The sequence below is a fragment of the Hordeum vulgare genome, chromosome 5H, assembly GCF_904849725.1.
Source record: "Hordeum vulgare subsp. vulgare chromosome 5H, MorexV3_pseudomolecules_assembly, whole genome shotgun sequence".
In the NCBI taxonomy this organism is placed as follows: domain Eukaryota; kingdom Viridiplantae; phylum Streptophyta; class Magnoliopsida; order Poales; family Poaceae; genus Hordeum; species Hordeum vulgare.
Genome location: NC_058522.1, coordinates 539,154,268 through 539,165,113, shown reverse-complemented (window position 1 = coordinate 539,165,113; position 10,846 = coordinate 539,154,268). Strand labels below are relative to the sequence as shown.

General features: G+C 44.6%; 1 pseudogene; it reads left to right on the top strand.

Annotated features, from left to right (window-relative positions):
• Positions 1-323: 323 nt before the first annotated feature.
• Positions 324-2,463, top strand: LOC123398616 (annotated as a pseudogene).
• Positions 2,464-10,846: the final 8,383 nt, after the last annotated feature.

Here is a 10,846-nt window from a genome sequence, read left to right as displayed (position 1 = left end):
GTTATAGCACGCTAATATTGTATTTTAAGGGACGGTGTTTTTTTTGTAGCACGCTATTTTTTTCATTAATTAAACGGTTACAAGGCATGTAGTAGTCTCCCATAAATTCAGACGTACCAGAAACGCCACGCTAACTAGAGATAGGATAAGTTCAGGTTTCTTTCCATATATACGAAATGACACGACGATGACTAATGAAATGAGAGATAATAAAACACTTATCTTCCTTTCTGATGCTTTATGATGCAGTTGATTGAGAGACTTCCCAGATTACTTCTATGACTTTGTACTTTTGTTGGTCACAACGTAGATGCTTTGAACATTTGGGTATCTCTGGGCTTGTGGGTCCTGATAAATAGCCACAAATCACCCATGAAAACAACACTTCCCAACCAATCTCTCTTTCTCTCAACTCTAACAAAAGCCCAACCAACCACCACCCTAGCCATGGCAACTACCCTCGCCACTGACGTTTGCCTCTCCATTGTGCACCACACCCGCTTCGCCCTTCGCCTTGCCTCCACTATCTCATCCAACCCCGAGTCTACCACCAACAATGCTGCATTCTCTCCGGTCTCCCTGCATGTCGCGCTCAGCCTCATCACTGCTGGCGCTGGGGGTGCCACTCGCGACCAACTCGTCGCTACATTGGGGGAAGGCGAGGCTGAGGGACTCCATGCGCTCGCCGAGTAGGTGGTGTAGTGCGTGCTTACCGATGCATCCAATGTCGGTGGTCCGCGTGTCTCCTTCGCCAATGGCGTCTTCGTGGACGCATCACTGTCGCTCAAGCCATCCTTCCACGAGCTTGCAATGTGCAAGTACAAGGCCGAGGCCCAGTCCGTGGACTTTCAAACTAAGGTGATCCGCCTTCCTTGTCTAGCTAGCTCGTTCTCGAAATGATGACAATGTTTTTACCGGAAAAAAATAGAGAGTAAAATTATTTGGTCATTATCTATGACATAATTATGTACATAGTAAAATAGTATGGCATGCCATTATTTCTCTCAAAGTGCTTGTTTTGTGCTATTGTTAGTGCTGACATACATTTAGCTAAACCTTTGAATTTTTTAGTGGTTATTTCTGTACCATGGTTTACAGTACTAGAAGATTTAGAAGTGCTTCTAACTTTCTATAGGTACATACATATAGTATTTTGGTTGGACGGGTGAAAAAAATAGATTCTACTTCATATCCCACTGTTAAACCGTTCAGGCCTGTGCATTTTATTTTTGTCTAGCTCAAACTTAGAATATGCATGGATTACTTATTACTCCCTTGCCATTTCTGTCCAACTTAACTATTGAAATGCAGTTGTTGTTCATGCGAAATTATGATATCTTAGCAATATTCATCGTCGTGTCATCATGTTGTTTATTGTATTTTGAAGTAGCGTACGTATAGAAATGTGTATAGCCAATCTTGTATGTGTTGAACTTCCGTAGGTATTGCAAAATGGTGCTTCGAGATGTTGTGATGACCATTTAATCAATTTCGTATGCACATATGAATATATATTTTCTATCATTTGTGATTGTACGTGATGATTTTACTATGTGCGTCAAACTTTACTATATATAGAAATGCTTTACAAAAACGTTAGTATTCTGCTTTGCATTCTTGCCACAAATATAATATTTTGTACTTTGAGAGATTTTTTTCAAACTTGACACCACAATAGTATTGTCAAATTATTTTCGTTACATAAATTGACCTTTCTTCATTTTGTCTTGGTCCAGGCCGCGGAAGTTACTGCTCAAGTGAACTCATGGGTAGAGAAAGTCACAACCGGGCTCATCAAAGATATTCTCCCTGCAGGATCTATTGACAATACCACTAGACTTGTTCTTGGCAACGCTTTATTTCAAAGCAGCTTGGACAGATCAGTTTGATGCATATGGAACAAAAAAAGACTACTTCCACCTTCTTGACGGGAGCTCAATTCAAACACCATTCATGTACATCATAGAAGACCAATACCTTTCGTCTTCCGATGGCTTGAAGGTACTTAAGCTTCCTTACAAGCAAGGTGAGGACAAGAGGCAGTTCTCCATGTACATCCTTCTTCCAGAAGCACCGGATGGTCTTTGGAGCTTGGCCAAAAGGTTTAGTGTTGAGCCAGAGTTCCTGGAGCGTCATATCCCAAGGCAGAAGATTGTAGTGAGGCGATTCAAGCTCCCCAAGTTCAAGATATAATTTGGAATTGAAGCATCTGATTTGCTCAAACATATGGGCCTGCAACTGTCATTCAGTGATGAAGCGGATCTTTCGGAGATGGTGGATTCCCCAATGCCACAAGGCCTCCACATCTCATCTGTTTTCCACAAAGCATTTGTCGAAGTGAACGAAACACGAACTGAGGCAGCAGCAACAACTATTGCTAAAGCAATCTGATACGTCCATTTTGCATCATGCTTCCATGTTGATATTTATTGCTTTATGGGATGTTTTATTACTTTGTGGTGCCATATTTATGCCTTTTCTCTCTTATTTTGCAAGGTTTATATGAAGAGGGAGAATTCAGGCAGCTGGAATTCTGGACTGGAAAAGGAGCAAATCTTAGTTCACTATTCTGCACATCTCCAAATGCCCTGAAAAGTTACATGGATTTTTCTGGGATTATATAAAAAATACTGGGCGAAAGAAGTACCGGAGGGGGGCTGCCAGGGCGCCACAAGCCCTGCCACCGCCACCCCCCTGGTAGCGGAGGGCAAGCTTGTGGGCTCCCTGGCGGCCCACTAGCTCCCCTCTTTTGCTATATGAAGGGTTTCGTTCCAGAAAAAAATCAATCGGGAGCTTTTTCGTGGTTTCAACGCCGCCACAAGGCGGAACTTGAGCAGATCCAATCTAGAGCTCCGACAGGACGATCCTGCCGGGGAAACTTCCCTCCCGGAGGGGGAAATCGTCGCCATCGCCATCACCAACACTCCTCTCGTCGGAGGGGAGGCATCTTCATCAACATATTCATCAGCACCATCTCCTCTCCAATCCCTAGTTCATCTCTTGTAATCAATCTCCGTGTCACGACTCCGATTGGTACTTGTAAGGTTGCTAGTAGTGTTGATTACTCTTTGTAGTTGATGCTAGTTGGATTACTTGGTGGAAGAGTTTATGTTCAGATCCTTGATGCTATTCATTACACCTCTGATCATGATTATGATTATGCTTTGTGAGTAGTTACTTTTGTTCCTGAGGACATGGGATAAGTCATGCTGATAATAGTCATGTGAATTTGATATTCGTTCAGTATTTTGATATGTTGTATGTTGTTTTTCCTCTAGTGATGTTATGTGAACGTCGACTACATAACACTTCACCATACTTGGGCCTAGAGGAAGGCATTGGGGAGTAGTAAGTAGATGATGGGTTCCTGGAGTGACAGAAGCTTAAACCCCAGTCTATCCGTTGCTTCGTTAGGGGCTGATTTGGATCCACTAGTTTAATGCTATGGTTAGACGTTGTCTTAATTCTTCTTTTGTAGTTGTGGATGCTTGCGAGAGAGGTTAATCATAAGTGGGATGCTTGTCGAAGTAAGGGAAGTACCCAAGCGCCGGTCCACCCACATATCAAACTATCAAAGTAACGAACGTGAATCATATGAACATGATGAAACTAGCATGAAAGAAATTCCCGTGTGTCCTCGGGAGCGTTTTTCCTCCTATAAGACTTTGTTCAGGCTTGTCCCTTGCTACAAAAGGGATTGGGCCACTTGCTGCACAGTTGCTACTACTTGTTACTTGTTACTTTTTGCTTGCTACGTTTCACCTCGCTACACAATCACTTGTTACCGCTACTTTCAGTGCTTGCAGTTATTGCCTTGCTGAATTCCGTTTATCAGAGCCTTCTGCTCCTCGTTGGGTTCGACACTCTTACTTATCGAAAGGACTATGAGTGATCCCCTATACTTGTGGGGCATCAAGACTCTTTTTCTGGCGCCATTGTCGGGGACTGAAGCGCCTTTGGTAAGTGGAAATTGGTAAGGAAAGATTTGTTGGAATTATGCCCTAGAGGCAATAATAAATATATAGTTATTATTATAATTCCTGTATCAAGATAATAGTTTATTATCCATGCTATAATTGTATTGAATGAAGACTCATCTACATGTGTGGATACATAGACAAAACACCGTCCCTAGCATGCCTCTAGTTGGCTAGCCAGTTGATCGATGATAGTCAGTGTCTTCTGATTATGAACAAGGTGTTGTTGCTTGATAACTGGATCACGTCATTGGGAGAATCACGTGATGGACTAGACCCAAACTAATAGACGTAGCATGTTGATCGTGTCATTTTGTTGATACTGTTTTCTGCGTGTCAAGTATTTATTCCTATGACCATGAGATCATATAACTCACTGACACCGGAGGAATGCTTTGTGTGTATCAAACGTCGCAACGTAACTGGGTGACTATAAAGATGCTCTACAGGTATCTCCGAAGGTGTTAGTTGAGTTAGTATGGATCAAGACTGGGATTTGTCACTCCGTGTGACGGAGAGGTATCTCGGGGCCCACTCGGTAATACAACATCACACACAAGTCTTGCAAGCAATGTAACTTAGTGTAAGTTGCGGGATCTTGTATTACGGAACGAGTAAAGAGACTTGCCGGTAAACGAGATTGAAATAGGTATGCGGATACTGACGATCGAATCTCGAGCAAGTAACATACCGAAGGACAAAGGGAATGACATACGGGATTATACGAATCCTTGGCACTGAGGTTCAAACGATAAGATCTTCGTAGAATATGTAGGATCCAATATGGGCATCCAGGTCCCACTATTGGATATTGACCGAGGAGTCTCTCGGGTCATGTCTACATAGTTCTCGAACCCGCAGGGTCTGCACACTTAAGGTTCGACGTTGTTTTATGCGTATTTGAGTTATATGGTTGGTTACCGAATGTTGTTCGGAGTCCCGGATGAGATCTCGGACGTCACGAGGGTTTCCGGAATGGTCCGGAAACGAAGATTGATATATAGGATGACCTCATTTGATTACCGGAAGGTTTTCGGAGTTACCGGAAATGTACCGGGAATGACGAATGGGTTCCGGGAGTTCACCGGGGGGGGCAACCCACCCCGGGGAAGCCCATAGGCCTTGGGGGAGACACACCAGCCCTTAGTGGGCTGGTGGGACAGCCCACAAGTGCCCTATGCGCCAACGAGAAGAAAATCAAGAGAGAAAGAAAAAAAAAAAGGAGGAGGTGGGAAGGAAGGGGGACTCCCTCCCACCAAACCTAGTCCAACTCGGTTTGGGGGGGGAGAGTCCTCCCCCTTGGCTCGGCCGACCCCCTTGAGGGTCCTTGGACCCCAAGGCAAGGCCCCCTCCCTCCCACCTATATATACGGAGGTTTTAGGGCTGATTTGATACGACTTTTCCACGGCAGACCGACCACATACCTCCAGGTTTGTCCTCTAGATCGCGTTTCTGCGGAGCTCGAGCGGAGCCCTGCTGAGACAAGGTCATCACCAACCTCCGGAGCGCCGTCACGCTGCCGGAGAACTCTTCTACCTCTCCGTCTCTCTTGCTGGATCAAGAAGGCCGAGATCATCGTCGAGCTGTACGTGTGCTGAACGCGGAGGTGTCGTCCGTTCGGTACTAGATCGTGGGACTGATCGCGGGATTGTTCGCGGGGCGGATCGAGGGACGTGAGGACGTTCCACTACATCAACCGCGTTCTCTAACGCTTCTGCTGTACGGTCTACAAGGGTATGTAGATCACTCATCCCCTCTCGTAGATGGACATCACCATGATAGGTCTTCGTGCGCGTAGGAAATTTTTTGTTTCCCATGCGACGTTAGAACAACAGTGGCATCAGATCTAGGTTCATGCATAGATGTCTTCTCGAGTAGAACACAAAAGTTTTTGTGGGCGGTGATGCGCGTTTTGCTGCCCTCCTTAGTCTTTTATTGATTCCGCGGTATTGTTGGATTGAAGCGGCTTGGACCGACATTACTCGTACGCTTACGAGAGACTGGTTTCATCGTTACGAGTAACCCCCTTTGCTCAAAGATGACTGGCAAGTGTCGGTTTCTCCAACTTTAGTTGAATCGGATTTGACCGAGGAGGTCCTTGGATGAGGTTAAATAGCAACTCATATATCTCCGTTGTGGTGTTTGCGTAAGTAAGATGCGATCCTACTAGATACCCTTGGTCACCACGTAAAACATGCAACAACAAAATTAGAGGACGTCTAACTTGTTTTTGCAGGGTATGATTGTGATGTGATATGGCCAACGATGTGATGTGATATATTGGATGTATGAGATGATCATGTTGTAATAGAAATATCGACTTGCACGTCGATGGTACGGCAACCGGCAGGAGCCATAGGGTTGTCTTTATACTAATGTTTGTGCTTGCGGATGCATTTACTATTTTGCTAGGATGTAGCTTTAGTAGTAATAGCATAAGTAGCACGACAACCCCGATGGCAATATGTTGATGGATGATCATGGTGTGGCGCCGGTGACAAGAAGATCGTGCCGGTGCTTTGGTGATGGAGATCAAGAAGCACGTGATGATGGCCATATCATGTCACTTATGAATTGCATGTGATGTTAATCCTTTTATGCACCTTATTTTGCTTAGAACGACGGTAGCATTACGAGGTGATCTCTCACTAAAATTTCAAGACGAAATTGTGTTCTCCCCTACTGTGCACCGTTGCTACAGTTCGTCGTTTCGAGACACCACGTGATGATCGGGTGTGATAGACTCAACGTTCACATACAACGGGTGCAAAACAGTTGCGCACGCGGAACACTCGGGTTAAGCTTGACGAGCCTAGCATGTGCAGACATGGCCTCGGAACACATGAGACCGAAAGGTCGATCATGAATCATATAGTTGATATGATTAGCATAGGGATGCTTACCACTGAAACTATACTCAACTCACGTGATGATCGGACTTAGGATAGTGTAAGTGGATCATGAACCACTCAAATGACTAGAGAGATGTACTTTTTGAGTGGGAGTTTAGCATATAATTTGATTAAGTTGAACTCTAATTATATTGAACATAGTCTAAGTCCACTTTGAATATATTTGTATTGTAGATCATGGCTCACACGACAGTCATCCTGAATTTTAATACGTTCCTAGAGAAAGCTAAGTTGAAAGATGATGGAAGCAACTTTGTAGACTGGGCTCGTAATCTTAAGCTAATCTTACAAGCTGGGAAGAAGGATTATGTCCTTAATGCTGCGCTAGGAGATGAACCACCCGCTACGGCTGATCAGGATGTTAAGAACGCTTGGTTAGCACGTAAGGAGGACTACTCAATAGTTCAATGTGCAGTCTTGTATGGCTTAGAACCGGGACTTCAACGTCGCTTTGAGCGTCATGGAGCATTTGAGATGTTCCAGGAGTTGGAGTTTATCTTTCAGAAGAAAACCCGGATCGAGAGGTATGAGACCTCCGATAAATTCTATGCTTGCAAGATGGAGGAAAACTCGTCTGTCAGTGAACATGTGCTCAAAATGTCTGGGTACTCAAACCGTCTAGCTGAGCTGGGGATTGAACTCCCGCAAGAAGCTATCACTGACAGAATCCTTCAATCACTGCCGCCAAGCTATAAAGGCTTTGTGTTGAACTACAACATGCAAGGGATGAACAAGTCTCCCGGCGAGTTGTTTGCGATGCTGAAAGTCGCAGAGTCTGAACTCCGTAAAGAGCATCAAGTGTTGATGGTGAGCAAGACCACTAGTTTCAAGAGAAACGACAAAGGCAAGAAGGGCAATTCGAAGAAGAGCGGCAAGCCTGTTGCCAATCCGCCGAAGAAACCCAAGGCTGGACCTAAGCCTGAAACAGAGTGCTTCTATTGCAAGGGTATGGGTCACTGGAAGCGCAATTGCCCCAAGTATCTGGCAGATAAGAAGGCGGGCAAAGAAAAATCAGGTATATTTGATATACATGTTATTGATGTGTACTTAACCGGCTCTCGTAGTAGTGCCTGGGTATTCGATACCGGTTCTGTTGCTCACATATGCAACTCGAAGCAGGAACTGCGGAATAGACGAAGGCTGGCGAAAGACGAAGTGACGATGCGCGTAGGAAATGGTTCCAAGGTTGATGCAATCGCCGTCGGCACAGTGTCACTTCAGCTACCATCGGGATTAGTGATGAACTTAAATCATTGTTATTTAGTGCCTGCGTTGAGCATGAACATTATATCTGGATCTTGTTTATTGCGAGACGGTTACTCTTTTAAGTCTGAGAATAATGGTTGTTCTATTTCTATGAGTAACATCTTTTATGGTCATGCACCGAATGTGAGAGGATTGTTCATATTGAATCTTGATAGCGATATGCATATACATAACATTAAGACCAAAAGAGTTAGAGTAAACAATGATAGCGCCATATTTTTGTGGCACTGCCGCTTGGGTCATATTGGTGTAAAGCGCATGAAGAAACTCCATGCTGATGGACTTTTGGAGTCACTTGACTTTGATTCACTTGACACGTGCGAACCATGCCTCATGGGCAAGATGACTAAGACTCCGTTCTCCAGAACAATGGAGCGTGCAAGTGACTTGTTGGAAATCATACATACCGATGTGTGTGGTCCAATGAGCGTAGAGGCACGCGGCGGATATCGTTATTTTCTCACCTTCACTGACGATTTAAGTAGATATGGTTATGTCTACTTGATGAAGCACAAGTCTGAAACATTTGAAAAGTTCAAGCAATTTCAGAGTGAAGTGGAAAATCATCCTAACAAGAAGATCAAGTTCCTACGGTCTGATCGTGGGGGTGAATATCTGAGTTTCGAGTTTGGTGCTCACTTAACACAATGTGGAATTGTTTCGCAGTAAACACCGCCTGGAACACCACAGCGTAATGGTGTGTCCGAACGTCGTAATCGTACTTTGTTAGAGATGGTGCGATCTATGATGTCTCTTACTGATTTGCCGTTATCATTTCGGGGTTATGCATTAGAAACAGCTGCATTCACTTTAAATAGGGCACCATCAAAATCCGTTGAGACGACACCATACGAACTGTGGTATGGCAAAAGGCCAAAGTTGTCGTTTCTTAAAGTTTGGGGATGTGATGCTTATGTCAAAAAGCTTCAGCCTGAAAAGCTGGAACCCAAAGCGGAAAAGTGCGTCTTCATAGGTTACCCAAAAGAGACAGTTGGGTACACCTTCTATCTCAAATCCGAGGGCAAAGTGTTTGTTGCTAAAAACGGAGCTTTTCTCGAGAAGGAGTTTCTCTCGAGAGAATTGAGTGGGAGGAAGATAGAACTTGACGAGGTTGTCGAACCTCTCATCCCTCTGGATGGTGGCGCAGGGCAAGGGGAAACCTCTGTCGTTGCGACGCCGGTTGAGGAGGAAGTTAATGATGATGATCATGAAACTCCAGTTCAAGTTTCTGTTGAACCACGCAGGTCGACGAGATCACGCGCTGCTCCAGAGTGGTACGGTAATCCCGTCTTATCAATCATGTTGTTAGACAACAATGAACCTGCAAATTATGAAGAAGCAATGGTGGGCCCAGATTCCAACAAATGGCTAGAAGCCATGAAATCTGAGATAGGATCCATGTATGAGAACAAAGTGTGGACTTTGGAGATACTACCTGAGGGCCGCAAGGCTATTCAGAACAAATGGATCTTTAAGAAGAAGACGGACGCTGACGGTAATGTGACCGTTTATAAAGCTCGACTTGTGGCAAAGGGTTTTTCACAAGTTCCAGGAGTTGACTACGATGAGACTTTCTCACCCGTAGCGATGCTTAAGTCCGTCAGAATCATGTTAGCAATAGCTGCATTTTTCGATTATGAAATCTGGCAGATGGATGTCAAAACGGCGTTCCTTAACGGTTTCCTTAAGGAAGGGTTGTATATGATGCAACCCGAAGGTTTTGTCAATCCTAAAAATGCTGACAAGGTGTGCAAGCTCCAGCGATCCATTTATGGACTGGTGCAAGCATCTCGGAGTTGGAACAAACGCTTTGATGAGGTGATCAAAGCATTTGGGTTTATACAAGTGGTTGGAGAATCTTGTATTTACAAGAAAGTGAGTGGGAGCTCTGTGGCGTTTCTAATATTATATGTGGATGACATATTAGTGATTGGAAACAACGTAGAGCTTTTGGAGAGCATAAAAGGTTACTTGAATAAAAGTTTCTCTATGAAGGACCTAGGAGAAGCTGCTTACATTCTAGGCATTAAGATCTATAGGGATAGATCAAAACGCCTCATAGGACTTTCACAAAGCACATACCTTGATAAAGTTTTGAAGAGGTTCAAAATGGAACAGTCCAAGAAAGGGTTCTTGCCAGTTTTACAAGGTACGAGATTGAGTAAGACTCAGTGCCCAGCAACTGATGAAGATAGAGAGCATATGCGCTCCGTCCCCTATGCTTCAGCCATAGGTTCTATCATGTATGCGATGTTGTGCACTAGACCGGATGTTAGCCTGGCCATAAGTATGGCAGGTAGGTTCCAGAGTAATCCAGGAGTGGATCACTGGACAACGGTCAAGAATATCCTGAAGTACCTGAAAAGGACTAAGGAGATGTTTCTCGTGTATGGAGGTGACGAAGAGCTCGCTGTAAAAGGTTACGTCGATGCAAGCTTTGACACAGATCCGGACGACTCTAAGTCGCAAACCGGATACGTATTTATTCTTAATGGGGGTGCAGTAAGCTGGTGCAGTTCCAAGCAAAGCGTCGTAGCAGATTCTACATGTGAAGCGGAGTACATGGCTGCCTCGGAGGCGGCTAAGGAGGGTGTCTGGATGAAGCAGTTCATGACGGATCTTGGAGTGGTGCCAAGCGCACTGAATCCAATAACCTTGTTCTGTGACAACACTGGTGCCATTGCCTTAGCA